At 40.4% G+C, this 17,044-nt stretch overlaps 2 long non-coding RNA genes across 2 annotated transcripts in view; one reads left to right on the forward strand and one right to left on the reverse strand.

The window, feature by feature from the left end:
* Positions 1 to 6,591: 6,591 nt before the first annotated feature.
* LOC147152398 (uncharacterized) lies at positions 6,592 to 10,339 on the forward strand. Its single transcript, XR_015085754.1, has 4 exons — positions 6,592 to 6,655; positions 9,793 to 9,945; positions 10,067 to 10,129; positions 10,244 to 10,339. It is a non-coding gene; the product is annotated as an uncharacterized LOC147152398 (long non-coding RNA).
* LOC147152399 (uncharacterized) overlaps positions 9,298 to 17,044 on the reverse strand; it is a 58,592-nt gene continuing 50,845 nt past the window's right edge. Inside the window, exons 3-4 of the long non-coding RNA XR_015085753.1 lie at positions 12,573 to 12,631; positions 9,298 to 9,355 (exon numbers count right to left, since the gene is read on the reverse strand). This is a non-coding gene — a long non-coding RNA (uncharacterized LOC147152399). The remainder of the gene's footprint in view (positions 9,356 to 12,572; positions 12,632 to 17,044) is intronic.

Genomic DNA, 17,044 nt, shown 5'->3' on the forward strand with positions numbered 1-17,044 from the left:
TTTTTTGTCTCTGTGTTGTAATTTTTTCCTAGTGGAAGTTGTGTAATGGTTGTCTTGACATGATTTATGACATGTAAGGGTTAATGAAGTTTATTTCAATATATATTTTGTCTATATGTGTTTATAAATAGGTGGTGGTAGAGGTCATAGTCACAAAGTGCAAGAGTGGCCAGTTTCACCCTTCACTGAATGGAGCCACAAGTTGATCATTCCAGCTGAGTCTCCAGACAAGCAGGTATTATTGTTTTCTAAATTATGAATACAATTCTTCATTGAGCTATGAGCAGTGGTCGGCATTCTGAAATGAAATACATTGTTTTGGAGTTTGTCTTACCTATTGGAGACTCGCACATACGGAGCATCGCTGATGCTTATATGGAAATGCCAAGGGGTTATCTTTCTTTTGGAGTCATGTCGACACCTGGACTGAGGTATTGCATGCTGCTGTGCCTAGCACACCAGACGTATCACACCAGACGATCTGGAAGACTGTATACTGAGACTAGATATCTTAAAGACACTGGGCTGTATATTTGACACAAGAAGAGGAACGCTTACCTTTCCAGATAGTCACATGGTACAGATGATTAAGCGGCCGTTGGTGCAGGGTTACTCGTCAGCTCATTCCATTACGGTGCTACCCACACAGAAAGTAACCAGCACCGCCACCTACCCCATCCTGCCTAATGGATCGTCTACACCAACGTGCCGTAGATTGTGGATTTGCCCTCTGTGCCTGTGTCCCAGCTGTCCTCCCCTACTTCCACTGCATTCCCCCTAGCCGCCACACGGACCGACAGTGGAGAGAGGATTTCGGCCGTGAGGGAGGTTTGGATGAAAAACTGTGATGGACTAACTTCTGATGAACGGGGTCTTTTGTGGCGACTCCTGATCGAGTTTAAGGACTGTTTTTCCTTGACAGAGAAAGATGTGGATCGGACGGACCTCATAGAACACCACATCGATACGGGAGGGGCACCGGCCATTAGGATGAGACCCCGGCGTCTCCCCCTTGCCAAGCAGGCAGCAGCAGACAAGGCTCTGCTGGCGATGCGAATGGCGGGCCTCATCGAGCCTTCCACCAGCCCTTGGGCTTCCCCTGTTGTAATGGTGCCCAAAAAGACGCAAGCTGTCCCCCGCTTTTGTGTGGATTTCAGACCCCTCAACAAGGTGACTAAAAAGGATCCCTACCCCCTCCCATGTATTGACGAGGCCCTGGACATGGTGGCGGGGTCATCATGGTTCTCCTCACTGGACCTCTGCAGCGGATACTGGCAGGTCCCTCTTGCCCCTGATGCCAAACCGAAGACATTATTCATCACCAATGGGGGCCTGTGGCAGTTTAAGGTCTTTCCGTTTGGCCTTTGTAATGCTCCCGCCACGTTTGAGAGGCTGATGGACAAGGTGCTTGCTGGCATTCCACATCAAGAGTGTGTGGTGTACTTGGACGACATCCTCGTGCACGGCACATCGTTTGGGGCAGCTTTCAGGGGAGGACTTTGTGTGGACTGAGGAGTGCCAGTCAGCATTCACCTCATTACAGCGAGCACTCACTGAAGCCCCAATTCTGGCTCCACCTGACCTTTCCCTGCCCTTTGCCAGCAGTGTTGGGTCGGGGGCGGTACTGTCACAGGTGACACCTGGGGTGGAACGGATGGTGGCAGATCACAGCAGAATATTCAACCGTGCTGAACGACGCTATTGCGTCACCAGGCGGGATTTACTCGCTGTGGTCACCGCCATCCGACACTTCAAATACTACCTCGGAGGTCTCCATTTCACTTTCAGGACTGACCACTCAGTCTTGCAGTAGCTGATGACCTTCAAGAAGCTGGAGTGCCAGCCGGCATGCTGGATTGAAGAACTGCAGGCATATGACTTCACTGTGGTTCACAGGCTCAAGATGGCAATGCGGACGCGCTTTCCCGCAGACCCCAGCATCACAGATGGCTGCCACTATTGTGAGAAAAGAGAGACGAAAGAAGATGAACAGCAGGAGCCAGGCGTGAAATGTGCAGCAGGAAGGCCGGCTGCTGATTGTGGAATGGCAACTGTGGATGTGGCCATGTGGGAGAATGAGCAGGAGGAGGATAATGACATTGGTCCGGTGCGTGCTTGGGTGGCTTTACAACGCAGACCTTCATGCAGGAAGTTCGTATGTACACTCGTGCCACAAAGAGGCTCTGGTCAATGTTTGACACCCTGCGGCTGCAAGTTCGAGTGCTACAAAGAGGATGGAAGGAACCTGCCACTGGGGAGCCACGGTGGCAAGTGGTGTGCCGAAACTCATTCGCGAGAGGTGCTTAGGCCAGTGCATGGAGGCCCAGGATCGGGTCACTTCGGGGTTGGAAAGACACTCCACCGACTTCGGCAGGGATTTTATTGGGGTCAGCATAGGCGGGATGTGGAGGACCACTGTCCACTGTGATAGCTGCACTGCAAAGAAAGGTCCCCCGAACAGATTGCTGAACTCCAGAAATGTCCCGTGGGGGGTCACATGGATAGGGTGGGGATAGATGTGCTTGGGCCGTTTCCCCGCACGGAGAGTGGGAACCGCTACATACTCACTGCCATGGACTATTTTACAAAGTGGCCCGAGGCTTACTGCTTGCCGGACCAGGAAGCGGAAACCATAGCAGATGCACTGCTGGTGGGAATGTTCTGCAGATTAGTGAAGTGATTCACACAAACCAGGGCAGGAATTTTGAGTCTCGCTTTTTCACAGTTATGTGTAAGAATCTGGGCTCGCACAAGGCCTGCACCACATCACTTCATCCTCAGAGTGATGGGCTAGTCGAGAGATTTAATCGCACACTGTCGCAACAGCTGGCGATTCTAACAGCCAGGCAGCAAAAAGACAGGGACAGCCACGTTCCACTCATGTTGATGGCCTGCCGGTCCGCGGTGCAAGACTCCACCTCCTGCTATCGTGCTCTCCTCATGCTTGGTAGAGAGGTACGGACACCAGCTGAAATGATGGTGGGCTAACCACCGGATGCTCCGACAGACCCTCCGGGCCCTGAATATGCCAGGAAACTCCAGGACTGCCTAAAATCTGCCCATGAGTTTGCCAGATCCCAGCTGAAGAATGCTTACATAAAGCAGAAGAGGTACTATAATAGCCAGTCTAATACTGGGCTAGTGAAGTGTTGCCCCGGTTTGGGTTAGTCTGACGCGCTGGCGGTTTGCTTGATGTCTGATTGTGCCTGTCAATAGAGAGTCAAACAGTCATTTGCTAAAATATGTATTTTATTTGTCACTTTCCAATAATTAAAATCTCCATAAAACACATAGCGTCTATGAACATAAACTCCGCCGCACAAAGCGGTCAAAAACCTGTATGCCCTTCCCAGTCAACACCCGTACACTGTCTATTTCTCTTTTCTTATATACTCTTAGTGACGGCTCCACACAGTGTTCAAGACAATTAGTACACACAAACCATTTGACCCATATTTGGCTTCTATAGATACTATGATGTGCAAGCCAAGGGACCGCACTTCAAAGCAGGGGAATTGGTCTGGGTGTACAGTCCCCAAAGAAAGAAGGGCAGGTGCCCGAAGCTGGACAGCGACTGGGTGGGTCCTTGCAAGATCCTGGAAAGATTGGCGGAAGTCGTGCATAGGGTCCAAAAGGGAGGAAAGTGGCTCTGCATCGTGATCGACTGGCACCCTACCGGGGGACTGCTGCCCTTTGGAGCGAGGCCCACAGACCGATGGAGGCCTGGATGTGCCAGTTATGTACCCGGAACTCCTAGCGAAATCAGCTGGACGGGACAGCTTTTTCCAGGACGGACTGGCAGGCTATAACCTCTCGTATGCTACCGGCCCTACCTCAATTTCTGCAGGCCCCTCCGCAGGTCAGGGACGCTCCCGGAGAAACTGCAGGCCTCCGAGACATTTGAAAGACTTTGTTTGCCCCCTCGGGGGCGAGCGGTTTTGAAAGGGGGGGTAGTGTAACGAATTGTGTTATCTATGTTGTGGTCAGATTTGCATTTTGCCGAGTTGTGTTGTTTCCGAGGCTGTTGAATGCATCGCGTGGCTCACTGGAGGGGAGGGGGGTGCGGCGAGAGAGGAGGAGCAGAGGACGAAGGGTAGCGAGCTTTGCGTCTGTGTTGACTTAACGGTTGTTGTACTGTGTTGGCGTCGGCTGCGGCCTACAGTCGCCGGTTGAACTAATAAAAACACGTTCATGAAACTACATCTGACAGCGTGTTCTTGGAAGACGCTACATAATGTTTGTTGTATCTGGCCTAGTAAGGTATGTATGTATTTGATTTTGTATTATTTGTTTATTTTTTATTTTTTAATTATACAGGGACAGTGCATATTTATTAAACAGTTTCCCGTAAATATGACAGATTATAGCCAATGGCTAATTTGCATCTGTTGTCCCTGTGGCAGTTTGATGTTACAAGTTTAAAATACAGTACACTTTCAAAGAAGAAAAAGAATACAATAATGGACAGCCATAAATACATTGAATAAGACGAGATGAGTATGATTTGTAAAGTGCTACAGTGCTAGGTTTCATACATGTTAAAGTGTTTTAGTGCAAAGTGCTTGAATGTTAAAATGTTTGGTGTAAGTAGTAAGATACTATTGCACTTCAGTAATGTACACAGATGTTTGTGCATGCACTAATAGAAGTAATCACCGACATATTTGTTTGTTTATATATAATGTCACTGTTTATATATAATGTCACAAAAACACTAAACACCAAATTACAGCGCAACAAACATTTCCAAAGACATATTCATACACGGCGGCACAGTGGTCGACTGGTTAGCACGTCCGCCTCACAGTTCAGAGGTCGTGGGTTCGATCCCGGCTCATTCCAAAAACATGCATGGTAAGTTGATTGGACTGTCTAAATTGCCCCTAGGTGTGATTGTGAGTGCAGATGTTTGTCTCTGTGTGCCCTGCGATTGGCTGGCAACCAATTCAGGGTGTCCTCCGCCTACTGCCCAAAGACAGCTGGGATAGGCTCCAGCACGCCCGAGACCCTTATGAGGATAAGCGGTATGGATAATGAATGAATGAATGAATGAATGAATATTCATACACATAAATTACAAACAGATCAAAAGAAGATGATTTCCCACTCTATAGTGATCAAATACACTAGGAAACAATGTGATAACAGGCTTGATTCTCAAGAAGCCAGGTTTTTAGGTGTTTACTGAATGAAGTGAGAGTGGGTATGTCTCGTATGGCATTAGGTAGTGTGTTCCAGTTTTGAGATGCTCTGTATAAAAACACTGACTGGCCAAAGGCACTTTTTCTGAATGGAACTATACAGTCACCTCTAGACCCTGCTCTAGTTGACTTGTTCATATTCTTCTTTACAAATTTATTTAGTGGAGACGGAGCCAGACCATGGAGTATTTCTCTAGACCCTGCTCTAGTTGACTTGTTCATATTCTTCTTTACAAATTTATTTAGTGGAGACGGAGCCAGACCATGGAGTATTTTATAGACAAAGATACAATCAGAACATTTTTGTATGTTTTCCCAGCTCGGGAGTTCATATTTCTTCAGAATTTCACATTTGGTGGTATGTGTTGGTGTGTTGGGCTTTTTATCCAAGATTTTGAAAGACTGTTTGTATGCAATTTCAACAGGCTTTAGTGTGGATTTACATGCCATTGCCCAACTGGTTAGACAGTGCTAACTGCCATGGACTATTTGAAGAATTGATATGTGGCATTATCATGGCATTTAAGAGCAGTTTTGATGAATCAAGAGTTGAATTATTCCTGATATATCTAAAGTTAGAGAGATTAAATTTCATGTGATCTTTGATCTTTTTATTTGTTGTTTGAACTGTAACTGTGAGTCCAACATGATCCCTAATACATTTTCTAATGTTGCAAATGTAATGTATATTTTCACACACTGTTTTCTGTGATTAAGGTATGATTCTATCCACTTCATTGTACCCAGGGAGAAATTAAAATATGATAGTTTAGTCATTAAAATACTATGATTTACAGTGTCAAATGCTTTATGCAAGTCAAGAAACACAGCTCCTATTACACCACCTGCACCTAATTTTGATTTCATTTTTTCCAATAGATAGCAGATGGCTATCTCCATAGTTTTCTTTTTTTTTCTGAAGCCAAACTGCATTTTATTTAGAGAATATGGACTGTTGTTCAAATGCCTAAATGCGTTGTTCAGCCACCAATCTTTCAGCTATTTTGGAGACTACAGGGAGAATACTTATTGGTCTATATTGAGTTGAGTTATTATTGTTGGGTCTCCAGATTTAAAATTAGGAGTAATGACTGCAGATTTCCAGGAAACAGGGAATGTACCTTCATTTATTGATTGATTACTAATACTAGCAATTGGAGCAATAAGAGGTTGTTTAAGAGTTTTTTGTATTGTGTTTATTGGTGTATCTTTTAAACTGTAATTAATTTGGATGTATTAACTGGTATAGCATGATGTACAATTCTACTAATGGGTAAGATTGAGACGAAAATGAGATGAAATAAGATGAAATTGTATTTTAAAAACAAAACCAAAACAATAATTGTTTCTTATGCTGTAGGTGTTTGTCTTGGACTTCTCGCCGCTCCTGACCGTGAATGAGGTTCAACAGAATTTTCTGCGTCAGGAGTTTCATCGTGTGGCTGCACGTATGGGTATGTTTAAAAAAAATAGTTTATTTAACAGTTACGGCCTACGTGTATTATGATTAACATAATTTCTGGACTAAAAAAAACTACTTTTTTCCCCTCTTAAAGAATTACGTGACTAATTTATGGATTTTTATGGGCAAACAACCTTCATGCTGCCAATACAGTTCAAAAACACTAGTCAAATTTACAAAAAATAGTACCATTCATTTGACACTAGATGGCATTGTGGAGCTGTAAATAATTGTCATAGCGAGCAAACTAGCAAGCTCAATAATGTGCTGCTATGGAGGCTTGTCTCAATTCTTCCAAACAGTTGGTTAAAGGGAAGGGCTAAGAGGAAGAATTGAGTTTTGAATTGAGATCTGATCAATCTGGTTGTCAAAGACGGAAATTGAGTCGCTGTATGTAAGCTTGGTATTAATGAATCAATGGTGAGATGTTGGAGATGGCTGCATGAAGAGCTGACTTGATGGAAATAGACAGCAAAATCTTTGAGGTAATAAGAGCAATTAATACAGCGAGCAGACAGTTTTATTTGTTTTATCAGCTGTTATTTATTATTTATGAACAACACTAATGCGCAAGTTTTTATTCTATTTTGTGCTTTTATAACAGGGAATGTTTTTTGCTTCATAGCAAATTGAATTGTAGCTCGCTCTCTGTTAAAACTAAATTTAAATAAACTAACCTAGTCTTATGCATTTGAGACTTTTTGCTGTACCGAACCCGCACCGAACCGTGACCCCCATACCGAGGTATGTTCTAAACTGTGATTTTTGTGAACCATTGCACTCACAGAAATATTTAAGCCTAACTTGTCAAATTCCCATTTTTCTTTTAGATTTTAACACAAACCTACCAAATAAACCTTATGTGATATATATTCATTAGTGTGATAAAGTTTATTTATTTAAAATGCATAATCCTCAGGTTTATGTATTTAGTATTAATAAAGTATAATTACTCTAAATTAATAATAACGCGAGTATTTATTAAAGCACATAAAGTATATTGTTTGAATTGCATAATAATCAGGTTACCTATACAAGACAAATAGTATATGGTCGCTGTCCTGTGAAAAACACTTATCTCCAATTTTGGAACCTTTTTAATTTTCAATTTAATGCGATGTCTGTAATGCGGGAACATGATTCATGTAAAAATAAGTGAATGAAAAAAATGGAGATAAGTGTTTTTCACATGACAGCAACGATATATTTGTTTGAAGTAGATCTTAATTATGCTTATGTAATAAAACAAAATTAATCAAAATGCATCACATTTATGTAATTCTTTTACATTCAGTACAATCATAATGATGCGTTAGAACAATCAGACCACCTTGTTGATTCAACCAATTTATTGACATTATACAATACAATACAATACAATATTATTCATATAGTCTATATAGCACATTTCATAACAGCTAGAGCTGTAACAAAGCACTTTACATACAAACAATAAAATGGCCATAATACAAGTGGAATCAATAAATTAACATAAAACACTATGTACAATAGACACTGGAAGAGCCGAAAATTTCAAGTCTGTAACACATGGGAGTACCTAAACTGTAAAAAGTAAAAGGCTTGTTTAATTTACAGTTGTAAAAAATATAATTTGCATATAAAGCATGACATGAGACAAAAACAAACAAGTTCAATAAATCTTTCTAAAATGTCTGAAACAATTCAGCTCAACAGAGCAAAGTGCGAACTATCAGCGCAGTAACTTACAACCATAGTAACAATAACTTGGTATAACTACCTACTCACCAAAAATTGTACATCACTTTCAAACTGCACTTTGAAATGAAATTGTGTCTTTAAAGTGACATTTAGTGAAGATTCACAAGTAACAAGTATTTACCTGAGGCACCCACCAAGAACTAAGGGACCATTTAAACTTCTGTCTGCAAAAAAAAATGCAAGAAAGAAAAATCAGGCACCGGCTGTGTGTGTGCTTACTGCCAACCAAAACACTGGAGCAATTTGATTTTCAGTGCCTGTACTTTTGGTGAAAGGTTTGCTGAGTCCAGGTCCATTATAATTTTCTGGTACACCTCAAATGTACGCTTAAGGTTTTTGGATACCTCAAGTTGAGTCCATAGATCAGTCCATCCAGCATCACGCATGCATGGCTGACACTCAGGTTGTGGGGAACTTCCACACCTTCCAGCACAACACCAACATCAGCAAAGCGTCCATCACCTGGACCACCAGGCTCAGACTGTGTAGATGCCCATGGTCTTCACTTTGATATCTGCCTCAGCCTCTCTGGATTCAGTGTCCTGGGGTATAAATAGAACAGAACGATGGGCTGTATGTCCCTAATCTTGACCAACAAAATCTAAGCAGCTCATCCTTTGGCCAACTGTTATTTGAATATTCGAAGATATTTCTTTAAGGCACTGTATATATGCGTTCATGAGAATGAGATGGATCTAAGTTCGAGCTAACAATGACCTTAACGTTGATCACCTTGTAAAAGCCTGGAGGAAATTGGTCAGTCGCATAAATTCCAAGTTGTTCTGTGAAGGACAACACAGACAGGACACCGATTTTAGCAGTTCATAAAGAATGCCATTGATAGACAAAGTTACTACTCTTCAGATTCACGCTTACCTCACTGACATCAAAGAGTGCCGGCCATCTCTTTTGGAACTCTGGAATTTCTGGCTCCTGGAGAACCTCCTGCCTTCTGGTTGATATATATATATATATATATATATATATATATATATATATATATATATATATATATATAAAGACAAATGTAAATTCCTTCTAGACCAAACAAGATTGATACATTTATTCTTTTAAAAAAGGTGCAAATGTATCAATTCAAGTATGATTTCCTAGTGTAAACAAACAGCGCATTGGATATAAATGCATTTTGATAATCATTGTTTATGATTATGCCAATTTTGTAATCGTGGAATGTAGTAATTGTGATTGAATTTCGATGAATTGCACAGCCCTAGTGCTTTATTTTTTGTCTGTTTTATGCAAATAAATTTAGGTTATTTCTATGCTATATGCATATTTTCTATTGCATTTAATATCTGAAGCACATTTTTGAATCCTATTAATGATGTATAATTAAAATGATTATCATTTGTTCTTTTTTATCATCAGCAACTTGCAGCACCTGCACCACCACCCGAGGTACAAGTTGTTTCGAGGCCACCATCACCAACAGTTATCCCTAAAATTGTGGTGAAGGGAGAGACTATGGTTCCACGTGAGCGTAACGCTTTCAAGTGGATTCTTGTTGGGCCCGGCAGGAAGGTAATATATTGTCATAGTTTTATTTTTATTTATTTATTTATTTATTTTTTTTAAGGTTAGATTACCAAAGTAGTAGTCAAGGGGTTCTGATTAATACAAATGATGATGTTTATCATTACAGAGGACCATAGATGAAAAATGTGGGTAGTCCTGTGATGTGGCTCCCCAAGAGATTGAGGAAGAGGTTTGTTTGTTTATATCTTGTGTCAGCCTCAACAACTGGGATATGTTTTATGATTATATATCTCTTATTGACAATATGTATCAGAAACATTATTTATATATTTTTATTTTACAGGTTGTGCTCAAGGAATGTTTCATCCCTCTGACCCTAGTTTGGTTCAGCAGCACAATCTTGGATGCGATGGGTAAGGTTATTCCGTCAGATCTGTCCAGCCATGTGGAGTGCACAGCTGCTCCAAAAGACAAAAAAGTAATTTGCATGTACATTTCATGGTGAATCCTACCATAAAGTGGTTCCATTTTTTTTTTAATTTTACCTGACACGACAGCACTCCTGGCACTAGTGGTAGAAACGTATGGGGTTCCATTTGTGCCAAAAATATATGTTATGTGTCGATGATAAGTATCTATGATAGACGTCTATGATACGTGTCTATATGTGTCGATGATACGTGTAATGCTATGTGTAGCTGATAAGTGTCTATAGACGTCCATGATAAGTGTCTATGTTAGACGTCTATATAAAGTGTCGATGTTAGACGCCGATGAGAAATGTTGTCAGTGTTTAATAAAACTAATAATATGTATTATTGTTTGCTCATTCCCACCACTGTTGCGATACGCCGCTTTGTTCAACAGCCGGGATCAACTTTTTTGTGTGTCTTATTTTCAGCCTGTATACATTTCTTTTTCTTTTTTTTTCTGGTAACCTGCTGGGGCTGTGCCTTCCGTAGGCCTTTTGCGGAGAGTTTTTGGTCCGTTTAGCAATGTACAGAAAAGCGCCAAATAAATCGAACTTAATAATAATAATAATTCGCCGTCGCATAATAATAATAATAATAATAATAATAATAATAATAATAATTTGTTTTCCTGTCCTTCATGTCATTGCCTCATTGAGTTCAATGCCTTTGGCATTACTGACATCTAGGGGTAGAAACAGCGCACAGCACATAGATAGACTCGGGCTCAAAAAAATAAAATAAAAAGAAATTAATAGATGCTGAAAATAAGACAAACCCAAAAGTTGATCCCGGCTGCAAATAAAGCGGTGTTGTGTCGCAACGGTGGTGGGAATGAGCTAACAGGATTGCATGCATACTTTTATACATATTATTTTATTCATAACCATTTTATTAAACACTGACGACATTTCTCATCGACGTCTAACATCGACACTTTACATGGACATCTAACATCGACACTTTACATGAACGTCTAACATAGACACTTATCATGGACGTCTAACATCGACACTTTACATGAACGTCTAACATAGACACTTATCGACGTCTAACAAAGACACTTATCATCGACGTCTAACATATATAGACACTTATCATCCACACATAACATAGACACGTATCCACACATAACAGACATGTATCATCCACGCATAACATAGACATGTATCATCGACACATTACATAGACACATATCATGGAAGTATAACATAGACACGTATCATTTACACATAACATATTTTTGGCACAAATGGAACCCCATACACATGTATGTCGACACGTAACATATTTTTGGCACAAATGGAACCCCATAGAAACGCGGTTATGCGCTCCCGTCCTTAATGGGTGAATGGTGAATAACATTTAAATTTGTTGTACTGTTCAAAATAACATGTAAATCAAATGTGGCTACAAGTACTAATTTTGTCTTTCTTCTTATTAGAAATCATGGTCAGAAATTGCAAAATAAACAAAATTGTATATTTAAAAAACATATTTTAGTAAATTATATTGGTAGTTTTTTGTTGTTGTTTTGTGGGAAACACAAAGCCTGTTAGTTGATGAAAGTCAGTCTTCTTCCAGGAATGTGAAAGAGGCTGTGCTGGAGGTTCCAAAAGTTCCATAATATTACTTTGATTCCTAATTTGGGATAGTCATTGTTATGTTGTAAATTCAGTTTGCCTATTGTTGAAGATTTAACAACATAGATCACATCAGTCTTTTTTTATATTTAATAAAATATTGTACGCATTTGGAAGTGATTTTTGTACAGTTCAGTACAGTTCAAGTGTGGAGTATGAAGTATTCTTTAGTCTTGAGAAAATAACAAAAACATTTGGGGTTGTATTTTGTTTGACAAATAAAGCATGGAAGTCGTTTCATTGTCTAGCTTTGTAACTGTCATGTTGCATACCTTGTTTTTTTTTCTTTGCTAATGATGATGTTTGTCATTGCAGAGGAGGCAAGACAAGCAACCTGAACAGTACTGTAGTGTGCTTCCAAAAAAGAGGAAGCTTCAACAGGAGGTCTGTTTGCATCTTGCTTCACCCTCAACAATTAGAATATGTTAATTGATTATTTGTTTGTTGTTGACAAGAGTTATTCAGCAACTTTTTATTTTATTATTTTATATTTTATTTCACAGGTTGTGCTCAAGGAAGGTTTCATCCCTCTAACCCAGGTTCCGGTCAGCATAGCAACCTTGGATGTGATGAATACGGGTATTCCATCAGATCTGTCAAGTCCTGTGCAGTCCACAGCTGTTCCAAAAGAAAAAAAAAAGATAATTTGCATGGGTATCTTATGATTAAATCCTATCATAAAGTGTCTCCAGTTTTTTTAGCATGACCATTTAAATTGCTAATACTGTCCAAAAGGAGATTATACTAAAAGGAGATATACTACAGATGTGGCCACGGAAATGTATTTTGTCTTTCCTTTATTAGACATAATTACTCTCTTTATTATTTCAATAAATTATTAGAGATGTTTATGACTGATGTACAATTATATGTTGTATTTTATTTGAGCAATGACGCATGGGCCATTCATTTTGGTAAATTATACTATATATATATATATATATATATATATATATATATATATATATATATATATATATATTATTTTTTTTTTTTTTATATAGGCACCACAAAGCACAGTGGTGGATGTAAATCGTCTTCTCTCACTACTGTGAAAGTTTGTTTCCTGGTTTAGAATTACACATGTTCCATAAAATTACTATGATTCTTTAACTTGAGTCTTTATGTTGTTGTTGTTGGTCATCTGTCCGGCTATTTAAGCATTAACAACATAAATTAGATCAGTTGAATGTATCATATATATATATATATATATATATATATATATATATATATATATATATATATATATATATATATATATATATATATATATATATATATATATAAAACAGGGGTCACCAACCTTTCAGAAGCGGAAAGGTACTCTCTAGTACTGATTAATGCAAAGGACTACCAGTTTGATACACACTTTTGGGATAAATTTGCTCAAATTACCTTCAATATTATTAGGTTATAATTTAAAAAAATATTATATTCATTCATAAGAAGACACTTAGGTTAATGATTTATCACAATAATTAGGAATCAGATCAGTATCAACAGGCGACACAATCTATACACTGTAAATATCTGTCAGTCTTCACATTTTCCAAATCATAATTTGTACAATAGTCCTAGAAAATCACAATGTCCCATCACTGGTAAGCTATTTCTAGAACAGCCCTGCATGCTACTAATTTGGTCCATGGAGGTGACCGGGTGACCACGGGCACCACGTGGGTGACCCCTGTTTTATAGTATTTGACTTATTATGAGTGACTTTTGCTCAGTTTGAGTAGACAAGCGAGGATCATGAAAGCTTACTTTATGTTGAGTAAATAATTATGAAAACATAGGGAGTTTTTGTTTATTTGATGGATACAAGTGTGTCTTCTTCCAGTACTGTGAAACAGACTGTGCAGGAGGAGGTTTTTTTCATGGTTTTCCATTACAGAAGTTCCATAAAATTACAATGACCATATTTTCTGGACTATAAGTCTCGTTTTCTTTTTTTGTAGTTTGGCTGGCGACTTATACTCTGGAGCGATTTATGTGTGAAATTATTAACACATTATTACTGTCATGGCTTGTTAGTGCTGACTTGTATTTATGATGTTTTGCCTCCCTTGTAGGCGCTTCTGCAGAGGGAGACAAAACATTATAAATACAATTCAGCACTACCTCACCTTTGGAATAGCCTGCCAGAGGACGTCAGGTCTGCAGAGACTGTTGATATTTTTAAGAGGAAGCTCAAGACACACCTTTTTAGTTTGGCTTTCAACAACTTTTAAATAATTTATCTTTTCTTTTGATTGAAGATAATTCTATGTTTTGCTTTGAATGTTTTAAAGCACTTTGAGTTGCATTTTTATGTATGAAAAGTGCTATATAAATAAAATGTGATTGATTGATTGATAACAAGCCATGACAATTACTTCTATATCATTTCTATATCATGTTATTGTAACCCACATTAAGAAACATAAGATACATCCTAAAAGCTATTAAAATGCATGAATAATTTAAACGGTTAAAGTCTAAAGGCTAGTCTGTTTTGTTAAATAAGTAATTAAAATGGTATGATAAAAAGACAATTTGAGTGTTAAGGCCTTGCTAGTCGAGGAAGCCAGCTTATCCAAACAGCTAAACATTCACAAAGAAAGTTGAAGTGAAGTTGCCTGTTTATATTGTGAAACTGCACAAGAAACAGAAAATACTATCAATCTATGCATTACATACACATGTATTTTCATAGACATGAACAAGATGAGCCGATGAGTCTTTCTTCTTCGAATACTGTGAAACAGGATGTGCAAGAGGTTAGTTTCCTGGTTTACAGATACAGAAATTCCTTAATTACAACCAATCCTAAACTGTGAGAGTCTTTGTTGTTTCTTATTTTTAGCTGGCCATTGTTTTAGTGTCAGTAAAAGAGATTTGATTCATGCAATGTATAATAAAAAAATGTCAAGTGCGCGTTTATTAGGCTGTGTTGCTACTATGTTATGTTTCCATTAGGTGCTCCAATGGCCCCACCAGTGCTCCAGAATGTGTTGGCTTCTACCCCCCCACATGAGGTTATTGTTCATGACCCTGTATCACTTCTGCCTTCTCCAAGTCATCAGCGACTTAACCCCCATGAGCAACACCATGTCCTGCAACCCCCTGCAAATGGTCTTAATGCTCCCCAAGGTTTTTACCCTCAGGCCCAGGGCTGTGCGGGTTAATCACAGTCGACCCCCATGCTTCACGGTCCCATGTCAAGCTTCCAGATGCCATACACAAACGCCACCCCCCATAACCCTCCTCCTACTGGGTCAGTTTCCCAAGCAGGTCCCACCAGCACCCAGCCCTTACACTCAAGGCCCAGGTGGTGCTATCCCCACTCTACATACAGCCCCCCGTATGTGGGGTCCCAGTGCAGGCAGCCCCAGTCCACAAATCATGCCCAGCGCATTTCTTAATTACCCAGTCCCACCACAGACGTGCGCCCCAGGTTCTCAACAATTGACCTATAGTGGGCTTGTGCAGACACATCAGGTAAAAAATGTTCAAGTGTTCACTGGCCATTCGGATGGCAAGACGCTTATTGAAGACTGGATACGAGATATGCAGTACCTTTTGGAGGCACTGGAGCTGCCGGCGCACATTTGCTTTTCTACTGTGGTGCGTTATCTAAGTGGTGAAGCGAGAAAATTAGTGCTCAACCTGTCCCCTGATGAACAGACTCCAGCGAGAGCATTTGAAGAACTGAGAGCTGAGTATAGAGATGCACAAGGTTCTCTGGACCCCCTGGCTGACTTCTATGAGCGCTGCCAACGACCTGGGGAATCTACTTGTTCATATGCTATAGCGCTGGAAGCAACCCTGAGGGTGGTGGAGGAGAGTCAAAGAAGTGGCCAGCTCTTCCCAGACCGGGACAGTAAACTCACTCGGCAATTCCTGAGAGTGCTTAATGATGAAGACGTGTTTACCAGAATTGGACCTATGAAGCCAAGGCTTTTAAGTTTCAGAGAGCTGCAAGTTGAGCTATGCAACATGTTAAAAGAGAATAGAAAGTTCCTGACTCAGTGTAATCCAAAGAAAACCTATACTCAGGTTCAAGTGGCACCTGATACCAGTAACGTAAAAGTTCAGAGGTCAAAGCACACACCAGAGTTTACAGAGCTAGCTGAGACGGTAAAGCAATTGGCCCTAAATCAAGAGAAAAACATGGAAAAATTGGCCCAACTAGAGTCACTAATTGGTACGTCAACCACTACACCCTCGCACAGACTACAACCATCACCATTAAATGGCAATCAAGCAATAAGTGTGACATGTTACAGATGTGGGAAGCAGGGACATATTGCCCGTGTGTGTCATAGACCGCTACCACACCTTGGCTGGACGCCTCAATCTCAGCCTCAATCCTCTGAGAAAAAAACTGCCAATCCATCTTCCATTCTTTAAATGCCTAGAGCTCATGGTCAACGGGGCTACCATGGGCCAACATTAAGGCCACCCCCAGCAAGATGACAACACAAATGACAACGGAGTGGGCCCCCCTCTAGTGGGTCCCAGAAATGAGGGAGAAGTGGAGGTTAATGGACTGATGTGCAGGGCTCTCATCGACTCTGGCTCTCAGGTAACAAGCATCACACACAAATACTGGCGTGAGCACCCCATTCTCCGAGAGCAAAATCTCCAGCCTTCTCATATTCCTATTGAGGGAGATGGGGGTCAGCAAGTACCTTACTACGGTGTCCTTCACATTGACCTAAAAGTGATGAATAAAGACTTTAAGTGCGTGCCCACATTTGTTGTGCCTAACTCAGAGTATCGCTCCTCAGTTCCACTACTTGTAGGGACCAACGTTATCCGTGCCGCCAGAAGTCACCTTGAAGCTGTCTACGGCTGTCAGTTGCTCCACAAAGTCGAAGAATTGCCCCCTGTGTGGCATACAGCTCTTCAGTCAGTGGGTGAATCAAGATCAAGGTAAAACGGATTACTTGGTGGGGCCGGCCGGCTGTGTATACTGGGTGTAAGATTAGCATCCCTGCAGGTAAAGAAATGGATTTGTGGTGTAACATAAACGTTGGTCCACAA

The sequence above is a fragment of the Filicampus tigris genome, chromosome 2 (genome assembly GCF_054856515.1).
Source record: "Filicampus tigris isolate MCC_2025a chromosome 2, RoL_Ftig_1.0, whole genome shotgun sequence".
NCBI classification, from domain to species: Eukaryota; Metazoa; Chordata; class Actinopteri; order Syngnathiformes; family Syngnathidae; genus Filicampus; species Filicampus tigris.